The 17195-nt window shown below is 42.1% G+C and overlaps 1 long non-coding RNA gene across 3 annotated transcripts in view; it reads left to right on the top strand.

Moving 5' to 3' along the window:
• The first annotated feature begins 296 nt into the window (after positions 1-296).
• Positions 297-17195, top strand: part of LOC118023310 — a 36588-nt gene continuing 19689 nt past the window's right edge. Inside the window, exons 1-5 of one of the 3 annotated variants that reach the window (XR_004682768.1) lie at positions 297-1369; positions 2318-2376; positions 5162-5270; positions 14348-14382; positions 14483-14667. This is a non-coding gene — a long non-coding RNA (uncharacterized LOC118023310). Of the gene's footprint in view, positions 1370-2317; positions 2377-5161; positions 5271-14347; positions 14668-17195 lie in introns of those variants that run through there. The other 2 variants (XR_004682767.1, XR_004682764.1) reach the window with 2 other exon arrangements.

Raw genomic sequence — 17195 nt, 5'->3', positions numbered from 1 at the left:
TTTGAATATGGAGTTGATATTAGAGGGTTTTTATGGAATTACTGTTAAATTTTATAGGTGTGATAATGTTATTGTGATCATGTAGGAGTATATCCTTAATCTTAGAAGATATATGATGACATATTCAGGGCTGAAGTGTCACCATAAATGACTATACATTTAGATAGATAAAACAAACATGTTAAAATATAACAGCTGTCAAAAAAAAATATGTAACAGCTATCGACTCTAGGTGAGGTGTTTATGTCTGCTCATTGAATTCTTTCAAATTTTCTATTTGAAATTATTAGTAAGAGCCGGGACATATATTGACCAAGAAAATGTTTATATTCTTCACTGAAAACATGCTATAATAGTTATGCCCTTAAAATGCTATTTTTGTAACATGTCAGAAGATTGTGCACAGTCATCTAAGGGAGATCGGGCTGTGCGCGATAGTCGTTTTCTTTTAGTTTTTGTCTATTTTTATTCATCTACAACTTTTATGTATTGCAAGTAGTTTTGAGAAGCTGGCACCATCATGTTTTATCATCATTACTACTACTGCCACCACCACCCCCTCGGTGGTGGGAGAAGCTCTGTCACGGGCTTGCTTTCTTTTTCAACGCTCGCACTGCGTGTACTCTCGAGTCTTCAGTCCGCGACAGCCTGCGACGGCTGAAAGTGAGCCTCCCTCCCCCTGGCGGTTCTCCCCGACGCAGCTCCGGCCCCCCCGCCCTCTCCGGAGCCGGGCTCCTGCCGCGGGGCCTGACGGGAAACGCCCCTCCTGGTCTGCGGCAAGAGTCGCGCGGGAGCCGGGGTGGGCGTTTCGGCGCATGCGCTGCCCGAGCTGGGCCTTGTGCCTGGGTGAGGCGGGGACTGGAGCGCGGTTGGGGCGCGGCGGGTGTTGAGAAAGAGCTGCGCCCGCGGTGGGGGCGGGGTTCGGGCGCGGACTCGGGCTTCAGGTCCCAGCCCGCAAGAGCTGCCCCCGCGGGCGGATCGCGGCGCGACCTTTGTTCGCATACCTGCGCCTGGGGGTTCTCAGGCTGCGGTAGTGTAGGCGGCTCCTGTTCGGAGGCCGCCGCGCGCTCAGTGATTAATGCAGGGAGTCCTCACCGTTCTGCTCTAATAGATTGGGAAACGGAGACTCAAGACAGGCCCGCGAGCGCCTCGGCCCGCGCAGCCCGCGGGAGACGGCGCTAGGAGGCACATCCACAGCTGTCTCCTCTCTAAAAAACGATTCTACCTAAACCCGGCGACCTAGCCCACCCAGCCCTGAGCCAGGGGGCATCGCCGTCAAGTATAATGTGGAATCCGGCTTGTCGTGGGGCACTTGTATTTCCGGGATTCTTGGTGTCTCTTCAGCCTTCTTGGGTCACACTTCATAATGGTTAGTTACGCGTCTAGTCTGAACTGTCCAGCCTGTGTGTCCTCAGTGGTCCTGGTTTGGGTTTTTTGAGGGACCAGCCCAAGATTCCGGGGCGCAGGAAGTTCCAAGATTTGAGACCCTTATAGTAGGTTACAAGTAAAATGATTTTGGCCCTGACGTTCATGTCCCGGTTCCTAGGAACAAAGCAGCTCTCCTAAGGTAGAGGAATCCCACCTGGAAGATAGCCAGTCTGAACGGCGACCTCCCACCAGGGCTGCAGAGCAGAGGAGGACTAGGCCGAGAAAGAGCAGACGCTAGATTTGGAAGGCTAGTAGCAATATGTGATCCTTGTGTTCTGCAAGCCACCCGTCAAACTGTTGACAACCTGAGTCTGAGCCAAGTTTCAGGGGAGGTGAGCTGGGGCTAAGGCCAAAGGGCAAGCCTGCCAAGGACAAGTCACTTCATTTGAGAGTTTGAGAGAGCGTGGTCTGGGGGAAAGAAATACCATCTACCACCAAGAAAATTCTATCTCAGACCTCCCTAACAGCCATTCTTTCAAATGCTCCCCTGAGGGGCTCTCATTACCATACGCAGCATTGAGAGATGTGGTTGCTTCCTCCGTTCTGACTTCACAGACTCAGAAAATAGTGTAGGAAAAGAACTTCCTGGATTACCTGTTTCTGCTTACAATGAAAGATGAAAAACACTGAGCTAGAGAGGGTAAATGTCCAGGTCATCCTGTTCATTTGTGGCCTAAGCAATAGTCGGATTTTCAGGTACAGTTAAGTCAAAACGGGTTTTTGTCAAAAGACTGAGAAACTACTGTCAAGGTAGTTACGGACCACAGGATGTTCTCTTACAGGAGGATGTTTTATCCAGCTAGTGAGTGGAGTTTTATAGGTGGGAGAATCCAGGAGGTGCAAGGCAGGTCAGATCTCTTGTGATTATTCTTTCTTTCTTCTCCCCTAGCTCCACCTTTGTAGTTCCCTACATGTTTCCTAGTTCCACAGAAAATGAATAGATCTCAGGTGAGTTGTTTATTGTTCTTCTCCCTATTTTGTTTACCGTGACTATCTGAGACTTTTAAGGGTCAGTAGGTTAGGATGGAAATATAGAAATAGATGAAAATCAGCTTCAGGGAAAATATCCAGGACTGCATCAATATCAGGAGTAGCATGCAGAAATAGGCAGGTTTTATGATACTGCAGCCAAATTTGTCTGATTTTTCTTTTGTATGTTTTATTTTTATTTTTTCCCCCAAGATTTTATTTATTTACTTTAGAAAGAGAGGATGCATGTGAGTGGGGGGAGAAGAGAGGGAGGAAGAGGGAGGGGAAAAGAATCTCAGGCAGACTCCACGTGAAGCCCGACTCTGGGCTGCATCCCACCCCTGAGGTCACGACTCCAGCAGAAACAAGAGTCAGATGCTCAACCTACTGAGCCACCCAGGCACCACTTTATTCTTATTTTTATTTTTTTTAAAGTAGGCTCCACACCCACATGGGGCTTGAACTCACAACCCTGAGATCAAGAATCGCATGCTCCATTGACTTAGCCAACAAGGTGCCCTTAAATTTGTCTGATTTTTCTGATGGTTATAGCAAAAATGCAGACATTCTTTGTTGCATGATTTGAATTGGTCCTTAAATTGTCATGCTAATTCCTCATAAGACACAAGAGTTCTAAAAAATGTTCCTGCCCTGATTTTCCTGTAGGTAACAGTAAATAATCTTTCAGGGACTATGGGCGATCAATACAGCCTGCTGCCTGTAATTGCTCCTCAAGGGAAGTAGGACACTTTGTGCTGAAGGAGAATTCAGTCAATCCAGGTTTCTACAGGCCCAAGCGCCGTAGTCCCATAGACCTCTTTCTGATGATCCCACTTGATCCAGGCATATAGCCAGGGATGTCTCCAAGAAAGAATGGATTATACCACCTTCAGATAATCTCCTTTAATATTATGAATAGATTGTGCAGCAGATGGATTAAAGTTGTATTTTCTGGCAAATGTTTCCCCATTTCCCTTTCATATTTCAAACCAAATCACTTGTTGGATCTGTCTGGTAAGGGGCAATGGAGATCTTATTATGGCAAATATCATGGATCCTTTAGTACTTAAGTTGCCTTAATTGAGGTAATACTCAGTGAATTGAGCATTCTGTCCAGTTTTGGTGCTCATGTCCAGTCTCTCCTAGAAAGTCTTCTTGGTTGGTTTCTGGTCTATTCCTCCTTCTGTGATTACTTCTTTTCTGTCTTTTCCATAGTGTCTTCTTCCTCTTCTTGCCTCTTGTTATTGTTTCTCCCACAGTGTCCATTACTGATCTCCCATTGTGCTCACTCTCTTGGTCTTGCTGGCTAATCTCTTCTCTCTGGGGATGTGGCGTTTGCTGGGATGCTTGAATTTGGCTCTCGAGTCCAGATCTCTCCCCTACGCTGGACCCTAATGGCCAACTTGCTGGACATCTCTGTATAGCTTATCTAAAGGCCCTTCAAACTCTACAGATCCAAAAGGAAAGTTGTTATTAACAGCCAGCCCCCCTACCACCCTTCTTTATTTCCAACCAAATGTTATCACCAGCCAACCCATTGTCCAGGTAAAAAACACAACATTTTTTCTCTCTCTTTTTTTTAAGATTTTATTTATTTATTTGACAGAGAGAGACAGCGAGAGAGGGGACACAAGCAGGGGGAGTGGGAGAGGGAGAAGCAGGCTTCCCGCTGAGCAGGGAGCCCTATATGGGGCTCAATCCCAGGACCCTGGGATCATCACCTGAGCTGAAGGCAGACGCTTAACGACTGAGCCACCCAGGCGCCCCCTCTTCCTTTTTTAATGAAATTGAAATAAAGTGCACAAATCCTAAGGGTACAACTTGATGAATTTTTCATATGCTCTGCATCTGGCTAGCTATCACCCAAATCAAGGTAAGAGTTATTTTCTGCAATGTGAAGGCTTCCCTTGTGTTCTTTCCAAGACAATACTTGCCCACTCTCACTTAATGGTAACCATTATTTTGACTTCTATTATCATATATTAGTTTTGTCTAATTCTAAACTTCATATAAATAGAATCATGCAATATATATTCTTTTGTGTCTTTTTTTTTTTTTTTTTTAAGATTTTACTTATTTATTTGACTGAGAGAGTGAGCACAAGCAGGGGGAGCATCAGGCAGAGGGAGAAGCAGGTTCCCCACTGAGCAGGGAGCCCAGGACCCTGGGATCATGACCTCAGCCGAATGCAGATGCTTAACCCTTAACCAACTGAGCCACCCAGACGCCCCTGGTCTGACTTCTTTTATTCAGTGTTATGTCTGTGAGATCATCCATGGGTAGCACTAGTTTGGTTTTTTTCCCCTTGTGTGGCTATACCACAGTTTATCCATTCTCTGGATGGATATTTGGGCTTTTTCTAATTCTGGCTTTTGTACATGTCTTTTGGTATACATATGCTCTTGATTTTGAAGGATCTCAACCTAGAAGTGGAATCGAGGGGTCATAGAACATATATATGTTTGGCTTTGACAGATTCTGCCAGATGGTTTGACAAAGTAGTTGCACTACTTGACACTCCCACCAGCCATACACCAGTCCTGTTGCACCCTAGCCTTGACACTTGACACTTGACAGCATTTGGTATTGTTTGTGAGGTGGTTTCTTTTTTCTTATGAATTTGGTGGGTGAGTGTAGTGGTATCTCATTGTGATTTTATCTTGCACTTTTCTGAAGAGCGATGATGTTGAGCATCTTTTCATGTTAACTGACCATTTTGATATCTTTTTTTAAATTATTTTTTCTTTCTTTCTTTCTTTGTCAGAGGAAGAGAGAGACAGCAGGCAGAGGGAGAAGCGATGTGGGGCTCGATCCCAGACCCTGGGACCATGACCTGAGCCGAAGGCAGACGCTTAACCGACTGAGCCACCCAGGTGTCCCTTGATATCTTTTTTTTTGAAATGTGTTTCAGTCTTGTCCATTAAAGATTTTGACAGTTTGTCTTTGCTGTATTAACTTATAGGAGTTCCTCGTATGTTCTAGATATGAGTCCTTTGTCAGATATGGGTCCTGCAAATATCTTCTTTGAGACTTGTTCTGAATTTAATTAAGTCCAATTTATCAATCTTTTCTTTAATGGTTAGTGCTCTGTGTGTCCTATTTAAAAAAAAAATCTTTGCCTATCCAGAAGTCATAAGGGAATTCTCCTATGTTTTCTTTTAAAAGCTCAAATTGTTTTACTTTCACATATTTAAGTGTATGATCATTTTGAATTATTATATACATATACATATATCTTTCTCTTTCTTTTTCTTTTTTTTTTTTTTGGCATGAGCTATTGCTAACCAGTTCCTGCAGTACAATTTATTGAAGACCTTCCTTTCCCAACAGAATATTGTCGAAAATCATGTGACCACATATATGAGCATTTATTTTTGGATTTTTTTTTTTTTTTAAGATTTTATTTATTTATTTGAGACAGAGAGAATGAGAGAGAGAGAGAGCACATGAGAGGGGGGAGGATCAGAGGGAGAAGCAGGCTCCCCGCTGAGCAGGGAGCCCGATGCGGGACTTGATCCCAGGACTCCAGGATCATGACCTGAGCCGAAGGCAGTCGCTCAACCAACTGAGCCACCCAGGCGCCCTGGATTTTTTTTTTAAAGATTTTATTTATTTGAGACAGAGAGAGAGTGCATGTGAGAGAGAATGAACATGGGGAGAGGCAGAGGGAGAGGGAGAAGTAGACTCCCCGCTGAGTAGGGAGCCTGACGTGGGGCTCAATCCGAGGACCCTGAAATCATGACTTGAGCCAAAGGCAGACGCTTAACCGACTGAGCCACCCAGGTGCCCTGGATTTTTTTTTAAGATTTATTTATTTATTTTAGAGAGACAGAGAGGGAGAGAGAGAGTGGGGGGAGGGGCAAACGGAGAGAGAATCCTGAAGCAGACCCCTTGCTGAGCGCAAAGGCCGATGAAGGGCTCAGTCCCATGTTCCGTGACCCTGAAATCATGAACTGAGTTGGTCATAACTGACTGATCCAGCCAGGCGCCCCTCTTTTTGGATTTTTATTTCTATTGCAGTTGTCTCTTTGTCTAGCTCATGCCAGTAGTACCCTGCCCTTACTATTGTAGCTTTATAAAAAATTCATATCTGTGGGTATAAGTTCTCTACTTTCATTCTTCAAGATTTGCCTTGGCTACTTTAAGTCCTTTATATTTCCATATCAATTTTATAATAATCTGGTCAATCCCCCCCACCCCCAATCTGCTGGAATTTAGTATTGCATTGAATCTAGAGATTGATTTGGCACACTGGTCATATTAATATAGACTTGAATTTTCAATTCACGAACATGGCATTTCTCTTCATTTACTTAGTTTTTTTTTTTTTCTCAGCAATGTTTGATAAATTCCATGTATGCATCTTATACTTTTTTTGTTAGATTTATCCTTAGGTAGTTGACAATTTTTCTCTTTATTTGTGTATTGCTAATATATAGAAATATAGTCAATTTTTGTATATTGAACTTGTTTTCAGTGACCCTGCCATTTATTAACTCTCATATTTGATCTGTAGATTATTTTGGATTTTCTACCTACACAACTATGTTGTATGACTTTTTCATTCATTTTTAAACTTTATTTTCTCTCTTTATTGTTGTGGCTAGGAGCTATAATGTACTATGGAATAAAAATAGTACATCCTGTTGTCTTCCCAGTCTCAAGGGAAAGTTTTCAATATTTTATCATTTTGTTTGATGTTTGCTGTAAGTTTTTTGATAGATATTCTTTGGAAAGTTTCATTCTGTTCCTAATTTGCTGAGAGTTTTTATCATCCAATGGGTGTTGATTACTGAGATGATTATATTATGGTTTTCTCCTTTATTCTTTTAATGGGTTGATTAATATTAACATATTGATTGAGGTAATTTTTTTGGATTGAGGTAATTCTATTAATGTTTTGATTTTCAAATGTTAAACCAGCCTTTTTTTTTTTTTTTTAAGATTTTATTTATTTGTCAGAGAGAGACACAGCGAGAGAGGAAACACAAGCAGGGGGAGTGGGAGAGGGAGAAGCAGGTTTCCTGCTGAGCAGGGAGCCCAATGCCGGCTTGATCCCAGGACTCTGGAATCATGACCTGAGCAGAAGGCAGACGCTTAACGACTGAGCCACCCACGTACCCCTAAACCAGCCTATTTTTAGGGGGGAAAAATCCCACTTGATCTTGACATTGTCACCTTTTAAATTGCTTACAATTTTTGTCTTTGTCTTTGTTCATGAGAGAGACTATTATTTTCCTTTCTTATAATGTCTTTGTTAGGTTTTATATCAATTTTATACTGGCCTCAAAAAACTTGAGTATTTTTTCATTGTTCTCTGGAAGTGTTTGCGTAAGGCTGGTTTTATTTATTTCTTAATTATAAAATTAAGTGAATTTATCTAGGGTCTGGATTTTCTTTATGGAGTTTTAAATTATAGATGTAATTTCTTTATATTCGGAAAATTGGCCTTTAGAACATGATGAAAGTTGCTTTCTTCCCGGTTTGTCATTTGTCATCCCCAGGTAGGGAGTAGGTGCTTTTTGTTCCAGGGCAAAGCATGGCTCACACACACCAGTTCAGATAACAAGAGTCACACAAAGGGTTTCTCACAGTTGGCTTTGCTTTCTGGCTTTATTTCCCCCAGAGCTGATCTTCTAGGAACCAGTCAACAATGGTGTTAATTTAGCATCCTGATATGAACTGAAAGCCTTAATCTTATCCCTGTCCCTTAATATTTTTAGTCAAGGTCAGCAATGACCTCTATTGCTGAATCCAATGGTGAAAGTCTCAGTCTTCTTACTTGGTCTTTTATTTTTTTATTTTTATTTTTTAATGCTTAACCGACTGTGCCACGCAGGTGCCCCCTTACTTGCTCGTCAGCCACATTTGACACCACTGGTTTCTTTTTCCTTCTTCTTCTTTTTAAGATTTTATTTATTTATCTGACAGAGAGAGAGAGAAAGAATGCACAAGCAGGGAGGAGGAGCAGAGGGAGAGGGAGAGGTATGTGGGGCTTGATCCCAGGCCCCTGGGATCATGACCTGAGCCTAAGGCAGATGCTTAACCGACTGAGCCACCCAAGTGCCGCTGCTTTTTTCTTCTGATTCACTTTATTCACTTGGCTTTCACACTCCATTAATGTTCCTTCGCTCTCCTGTTTGCTGGTTTCTCCTTTTCCTCCTATCTCTAAATGTTGGTGTGCTCCAGGGCGTGGTCCTTGGTCCTCGTCCTTCCTTTGTCAGAGGGCCCTCCCTTGATGATCTCGTCTGTTCTTATCTGCTGATAATCTGTGGCTCGCACATCTCTTCCTGCTCTTGAGATGCGTTATCTAATTGTCCAATCTGTATCTCCACTTGAATGTTTGGTAGACTCAAGTTCAACCTGACTAAAACTTACCTCCTGGGCTTCCCCTCCCAAACCTGCTTCCTCTGGTGCCTTCTCCTTGATTAATAGCAGACGCTTTGGAATCATCCTTGACATGTTTTTTTTTTTTTTAAAGATTTTATTTATTTATTTGAGAGAGAGATAGACAGAAGAGCACAAGCAGAGGGAATGGCAGAGGGAGAGGGAGAAGCAGGCTCTGCACTGAGCAGGGAGCCCGATGCGGGACTCGATCCCAGAATCCTGGGATCATGACCTGAGTCAAAGGCAGACACTTAACCATCTGAGCCACCCAGGCACCCCTGACATGTTTTTTCTTGTGCTCCATATCTTATTTGTCAGCAAAATCACGGGGCCCTGTATCTAAAACATATCTAGAGTCTGACCTCTTCTGATCTTCTCTGCTGCAATTACCCTCACCAGGCCAGAATAATTGGTCTGGTCTTGTCTGGATTACAGAAATAGTCACAGAGCAGGTCTTGCTGCTTCTCAATCCTGGCCCCTCAACACAGCATCCAGAGTGCTCCTTGTAGAATGTGAGTCAGTTATTTTATGTCACTCCTCTGTTCAACATCTACATTTTTCTCTGAGTAAAAGCCAAGTTCTTACACTGGGTTATGTGGCCCATTTTTTATCTGATCTCACCTCCTTAGCCCCTTGATCCCTCTGCTCCAGCCCTACTTGCTTTCTTGCTGTTCTAGAAACATACATGCACAGTGCCACCTTCATCCTTGTACCAAATGTACCTTGTGCCTGGAGTGTGCTTTCTCCAGGGAGCCTGGTGGTACACTCCCTTTCCTCCTCAGGACCTTGCTCAAATGTCATTGCTCAGTGAGGTCCACATGAACTCCCAGCTTAAAATTGCCACACTAACCTCATGTTCCCTTGCCGTAAGTTTGGTCTACTTTGTATTTTTAACATAGCACTTTTCGGGGCACCTGGGTGGCTCAGATGGTTAAGCGTCTGCCTTCGGCTCAGGTCACGATCACAGGGTCCTGGGATCGAGTCCCACATCGGGCTCCTGGTTCAGCGAGGAGCCTTGCTTGTCCCTCTGCCTCTCTCCCTGCTCATGCTTTCTCTCTCTCTCTGTATCTCTGTCTCAAATGAATAAATAAAATCTTTTAAAAAAACAAAACATAGCACTTTTCATCTAACATACTCTACAGTGTCTTTATTACTATATTGTTTATCTTCTGTTTTCCCTAGGCTAGAGGTGAACTTTGTTTTTCACTCTTGTATCCCAAGTGCCCAGGACAGTGGAACATAATAAGTATTGAAAAATCATTAAATGCAAAAAAATCATTCAGTGAATGAGTGAGTGAATTTTTATGTGTTGGTTTGTTTTTAGATGTCTCGTTTGTAAGCTCCGTGTAGTTTAGTCTTTTTAATCCAATTTAATACAGACTTAAATATGTTATTATTTGAGTGTTTCCTTTTGTTTTATACTTATTCACTCAAATATATTTTTTATACAGTGTGAGGTCTAATTTCTTTCTTAACAGATAACTTCATTTATAATTATGGCAACCTCATTCAATAAGTTAATCACCCTTTGCCTCAAATTTAAATTGTGACTTTACGGGGCGCCTGGGTGGCTCAGTTAAGCGTCTGCCTTGGGCTCAGGTCATGGTCTCGAAGTCCTGGGATCAAGCCCCGTGTCGGGCTCCCTGCTCAGCGGAAAGCCTGCTTCTCCCTCTCCTGCTCCCCCTGCTTGTGCCCTCTCTCTCTCTGAAATAAATAAATAAAAAATCTTTAAAAGAAATTGTGACTTTACTATGTGTTAAGACATACATAAGACTATTAAGACTGTACTTCTGGACTTCTACTTGCTGCTGACATATTTTATTTTTGATTTGAGGAGCTTTGTAATAAATAGCAGTATCTAGCAGGGCAAGCAGCGTTTACAGTTTTTGCTTTGGACATACTTATTTCCCCCCGTTTGAATTTAAAAAGTTATATCCAGTGGATCTCCTCCCTGTCTTCTAAAAAAATATTTAAGCACAGTAATAATAAAAAATTGGTTGGCTAAATTGTCTTAAACTTTTAGGTTGATTTTTTTTTTAAGATTTTATTTATTTATTTGAGAGAGAGAAAAAGAGAGAGAGAGAGCACATGAGAGGGGGGAGGGTCAGAGGGACAAGCAGACTTCCCGCTGAGCAGGGAGCCCAAAGCGGGACTTGATCCCAGGACTCCAGGGTCACGACCTGAGCTGAAGGCAGTCGCTTAACCAACTGAGCCACTCAGGCGCCCTTTTAGGTTAATTTTTATGGCTCAGCATTTTGGTAAGTCTTAGATCTCAGGAACATTGTTTTATGTCCTACATGAACATTTTATTTTCCTTAAGATTTTATTTATTTATTTGCGAGAGAGAATGAGAGACAGAGAGCATGGGGGGGTAGGGTCAGAGGGAGAAGCAGACTCCCTGCCGAGCAGGGAGCCTGATGTGGGACTCGATCCCGGGACTCCAGGATCATGACCTGAGCCGAAGGCAGTCGCTTAACCAACTGAGCCACCCAGGCGCCCTGTCCTACATGAACATTTAAAAAAAAATTTTGGGGGGGGGGCACCTGGGTGGGTCAGTTGGTTAAGCGACTGCCTTCGGCTCAGGTCATGATCCTGGAGTCCCGGGATCGAGTCCCACATCAGGCTCCCTGCTCGGCAGGGAGTCTGCTTCTCCCTCTGACCCTACCCCCCCATGCTCTCTGTCTCTCATTCTCTCTCTCGCAAATAAAATCTTAAAAATAAATAAATAAATAAATAATTTAAAAAAGATTTTATTTATTTATTTGACAGAGGGAGACACAGTGAGAGAGGGAACACAAGCAGGGGGAGTGGGAGAGGGAGAAGCAGGCTTCCCGCTGAGCAGGGAGCCCAATGCAGAGCTCAATCCCGGGACCCTGGGTTCATTACCTGAGCTGAAGGCAGACGCTTAACGACTAAGCCACCCAGGCGCCCCAGTGCCTATTGAATTTTACCTGTCAGTATTATTACCTGACGCAAGAGTTAAATAAACTCTATTTGATAGTTGTCCTTTTTTATTGGTAGAGATATATTGTCTCTCACTGTAATTGTGGTTTGTTTTCTTTAACCAAATTATTCTGTAATTAGAGCAGTTTTTCTTTATCTATTTGGATACATACAAGTTTGACTTAAACCTTGATTAATTTTTTTTTATTAAAAGATTTTATTTATTTATTTGACAGAGAGACAGTGAGAGCAGGAACACAAGCAGGGGGAGGGAGAGGGAGAAGCAGGCTTCCTGCAGAGCAGGGGGCCCGATGTGGGGCTCGATCCCAGCACGCTGGGATCATGACTTGAGCCAAAGGCAGACAGACGCTTAACGACTGAGCCACCCAGGCGCCCCTAATTTTTTTTTTTTTAAGATTTTATTTATTTATTTGACAGAGACACAGCGAGAGAGGGAACACAAGCAGGGGGAGTGGGAGAGGGAGAAGCAGGCTTCCTGTGGAGCAGGGAGCCCGATGCGGGGCTCGATCCCAGGACCTGGGATCATGACCTGAACCCAAGGCAGACGCTTAACGAATGAGCCACCCAGGTGCCCCAAACCTTGATTAATTTTTACCATTTATCATTGCATGATATTTGCCCTTGCCCCATTGAAAGTTAAGGCTGCAAATTCTACTTTATCTGATGTAACTAAGGCCATGCTTGCTTCTGTTTTATTTGCATTTTCTTATAAAATTTTGTTCATTTCTTCATTTTTCACCATTTTTAATCACTTCGAGATTTATTTTTTATAAATAACAAATGTCGGGCGCCTGGGTAGCTCAGTTGGTTAAGCGACTGCCTTCGGCTCAGGTCATGATCCTGGAGTCCCTGGATCGAGTCCCGCATCGGGCTCCCTGCTCGGCGGGGAGTCTGCTTCTCCCTCTGACCCTCCTCCCTCTCATGCTCTGTCTCTCATTCTCTCTGTCTCAAATAAATAAATAAAATCTTAAAAATAAATAAATAAATAACAAATGTCAATATTTTGGCTTTTTAGACCATTATGTCAGTCTGTCTTGGATAAGAAATATATCCACTTGGGATGCCTGGGTGGCTCAGTTGGTTAAGTGGCTGCCTTCGACTCAGGTCATGATCCCAGGGTCCTGGAATCAAGTCCTGCATTGGGCTCCTTGCTCAGCGGGAAGCCTGCTTCTCCCCCTGCTTGTGCTTGCTCTCACTGTCTAATAAATAAATAAACAAAATCTTAAAAAAAAAAAATATATATATATATATAATTTTAAAAAAGAAATATATCCATTTACATTTTCTGCAGTAATCCATATATTTGGTTTTATATATCCACCTTAGTTTGCTAAATATTATATTTGAGTATCACATATATCATAATTTTATGCTATTAATTATACATTTTCAGAATCTGGGTTATTCAAATTTCTTAGTATTTAATTTTTTTATGTTAATTTGGTAGACTTTTGATTTTTAATTCTCACAGTTACCAACTTCCTCCTGAATATTATAACTGAGTGTATATCTACTAACATATCAGGATTACTTCATTGCTTTTCTGCTGCTTCGTGCTCCAGTGATTGCTACTCCTCCTCCAGCCCCTCTTAGATGACCTTAGAAAGCTTTAGTCCACCCTACCCCACACCTAGACTCCTTTATTTCGTTAATTTATCAGTATATTATTGGTTTTTCCCTATGGACAGCCTCTGTTTCGAGAGCTTTTTTAACATTATGTTGTACATTTCAAGTAGGCTCCACACCCAGCATGGGGCCCAAAGGGGGGCTTGAACTCACAACCCTGAGATCAAGACGTGAGCTGAGATCAAGAGTTGGAGGCTTAGGGGCGCCTGGGTGGCCCAGTCGTTGAGCGTCTGTCTGCCTTTGGCTCAGGTCATGATCCCAGGGTCATGATCCCAGGGTCATGGGATCGAGCCCCACATCGGGCTCCTTGCTTAGCTGGAAGCCTGCTTCTCCCTCTCCCACTCTCCCTGCTTGTGTTTGCTCTCTCGCTGTGTCTCTCTCTGTCAAATAAATAAAATCTTAAAAAAAAAAAAGATGGGGCGCCTGGGTGGCTCAGTCGTTAAGCATCTGCCTTCTGCTCAGGTCATGGTCCCAGGGTCCTGGGATTGAGCCCCACATCGGGCTCTCTGCTCTGCGGGAAGCCTGCTTCTCCCTCTCCCTCTCTGCCTGCTTTTGTTCCTGCTCTCGCTAATTCTCTCTCTGTCAAATAAATAAATAAAATCTTAAAAAAAAAAAAAGATTTGGGAGGCTTAATCAACAGCCACCCAGGAGCCCCTATGTTGTACATTTCAAATCCTGTTAATATTATCCATCTAGTTGTAGCTGTATATCACTAACAAGATCTCTTGTTTCCCACTCCTTCCCTTCCTCTTCAACTTCCCCTTGCTTGAGACTTGTTTAACAGTTTATTTGTACTTCCTCAGTGTTTTCTCTGTGGAGGTAACATAGGCGATTTATTCCTTGAGGCGCTGCCCATTTGAACACATCTGGTTTGGGGCCTGTCATGTAAAAGGCAATTTAATTGTGTATTATTTCTAGATTGAAATTCTTTTCTCATAATCTCATTATTGTCTTTTTGTTTTCACCACTGCAGAGGAGAAATCTGAAGTTGGGATACATCTCTACTATGTGAGTCAGTTCTTTCATCTGGAAGTTTGTAAGAGTTTATCCTTGTTATTCAGTATTATATAAACGTATGCCTCAGTGAATCTTTTTTCATTAATTCTAGGTTGGTGGCTTTCTTCTTTCAACGCTTTAGATATTTAATTCCACTCTTCTTGCTTGCATGGATTCTGAGAAGTCTGTTGTAATTCTTACCGTTGTTCCTTTGTAGGTAAGGTGCATAGCCCCCACTCCCCACTTCTTTGCTTCTCTCAGGATTTTCCCCTTTGTCTTTGGTTTTCTGGAGTTGTTTTTTTTTTAAGATTTTATTTATTTATTTGACAGAGAGAGACACAGCGAGAGAGGGAACACAAGCAGGGGGAGTGGGAGAAGGAGAAGCAGGCTTCCCACTGAGCAGGGAGCCCGATACGGGGCTTGATCCCAGGACCCTGGGACCATGACCCGAGCCGAAGGCAGACGCTTAACGACTGAGCCACCCAAGCACCCCTGGTTTTCTGGAGCTTAAATACCATATGACTAGATGTGGTTTTGTTGGTATTTATCCCGCTTGGTATTGTCTGAGCTTCCTGGATCTGTCATTAATTTTGGAATTTTTTGGTCATTATTGCTTCAGATATTCCCTCTGCTCTGTTCTTCTGGTATTCTACTTATGCATATATTATACCTTTTGATGTTGTCTCACAGCTCTTGGATGGATGTTCAATTTTTTCATTCTTTTTCTCTTCACGTTTTAGTTAGTGAATTTTGTTGACCTCTCTTCAAGTTCACTGGTTCTTTCCTTGGCTTGTTGTGTGATGTGCCCTTCAAAGGCATTCCTCATTTCTATTACTGTGGTTTTGAATTCTAGCATTTCCTTTTGATTTTTTCTTGGAATTTTTCTTTCCCTGCTTATGTAACTCATTTATTCTTGAATGTTGTCTAATTTTTTTCATTCAACTCTTTAGCATATTAATCAGTTATTTAAAACTCGCTCTCATAATTCTAGCATCTGTGTTGTATCTGAGTCTTGTTCTGATGATTACTTTGTGTCTTCTGAGTGTGTTTTTTTCTTGCTTTTTGATATGCTTTGCAATTTTTTTTTTTCCAAAGCTGGACATGTATCTTGTAAAAGAACTGAGATAAATGGGTTTTTAGTGTGAGGATTTATGTGATTCTGGCTAGGAGATGGGCTGTGTTTAATGTTATAGTTGTAGGTCTCAGAGTCTCCAAATTCCTTTAGTGTCCTTGTTTTTGACTCCCCTCTTGACTTTGGGCTTCCCTGTGTACTCCTGTGTCTTGAAACTGTTCAGCTTTTCATCTGTGATCTACTGTTATTGCCCTGGAGCCTGTTGATGTGGTGGGAAGTTGTCAAGAGAGAAGCATTTCATAATCTTAGGATTAAATTTCAGTCTTTTAATGGTCCTATGTTCCAGTATTTCTAATAAGCTGGAAAACTGTTACTATTTCATTTATTTTATTTTTTAATTTGTTCAGTTTTATTGAGGTATAGTTGGCAAATAAAATTGTAAGATATTTAAAGTGTAGGGGATCCTGGCTGGCTTGTGGAAGACCTCTTGATCTCAGGGTCATGAGTTCGAGCCCCATGTTGGGTGTAGAGGTTACTGGAAAAAAAAAAACCTTTAACAACAATAAAAAGTGTAAATTGTGGTGATTTGATATACATACACATTGTGAAAGGATTCCCCCATCTAATTGATTATTTATTAAATCTGTTACCTCATATATTTATTTAATTTTTTTACTGTTTTGTGAGAACATTTAAGTTCTCCTCTCTTAGCAAATTTCAGTGTACAGTATAGTGTTATCAACTGTAGTCACCATGTTATACATTAGATCCTCAGACTTCATTCATCTTATAGCTGGAAATTTGTAACCTTTTACCAAACTCTCCCTATTTCTACTACCTGTCAGCACCTGGCAGTCACTTTTCTACCTTCTGTTTCTATGAGTTTGACTTTTTTTTTTTTAAGATTCCATATATAAGTGATACTGTGCAGTATTTGTCTTTCTCTGTCTTATTTCATCCAGTATAATAATGATTTCATAGTCCATCCATCTTTTCCCACATGGGGGATTTCCTTCTTTCTCATGGCTGAATCATAGTCTACAGTGTATAGATAGATAGATAGTGTGTGTGTGTGTGTGTGTGTATATATATATATATATATATAGGTACACACCACATCTTTGTCCACGCATCTGTTGATGGACAGCTTAGGTTATTTCTATATCTTGGCTATTGTGTATAATGCTACAGTGATTATGGGAGTACAGATATGTCTTCGATATCCTGTGCTCTTTTCCTTTGAATATGTATCCAAAAGTGGGATTGCTGGATCATATGATAGTTTTATTTTTCATTTTTTGAGCAACTTCCATACTGTTTTCCACAGTGGCTGCACCAATTAATGTTTCCAACAGTACACACAGATTCTCTTTTCTCCACAGCCTCACCAGCCTCACCAGGTGTCTCTCAGACCTTTGTGCTTGTCCAAGCCACCTTCTTTGTTTCCAGTGGCTCCTGGTAGTTGAAGGCATGCCAAGACCTATCAGTGTACCAAAAGAAAGGGATCTCAGTCAGCACCTACATGCAGGCTGACTGGAAGCTGATCCATCAGGCAGCAGCTGGGAAAGTATGTAGTTAGGCCCTTTCCAGGGAGAAACTGGAGATGGGCTTTTTAAATTTTTAAAATTATTTTATTTTATTTTTTTAGAGAGAGGGAGAGCATGAGTGGTGGGGTGGGGGAGAGGGAGAGGGAGAGAATCTCAAGCAGACACTCCGCTGAGTGCAGAGCCTGATGGGGGGCTTCATCTCACAA

This window comes from Mirounga leonina, unplaced genomic scaffold (assembly GCF_011800145.1).
Source record: "Mirounga leonina isolate KUSES-001 unplaced genomic scaffold, KU_Mleo_1.0 Mir_114, whole genome shotgun sequence".
NCBI lineage: Eukaryota > Metazoa > Chordata > Mammalia > Carnivora > Phocidae > Mirounga > Mirounga leonina.
Note: the sequence above shows the minus strand (reverse complement) of the source record. Positions and strands in the feature narration are given on the sequence as shown.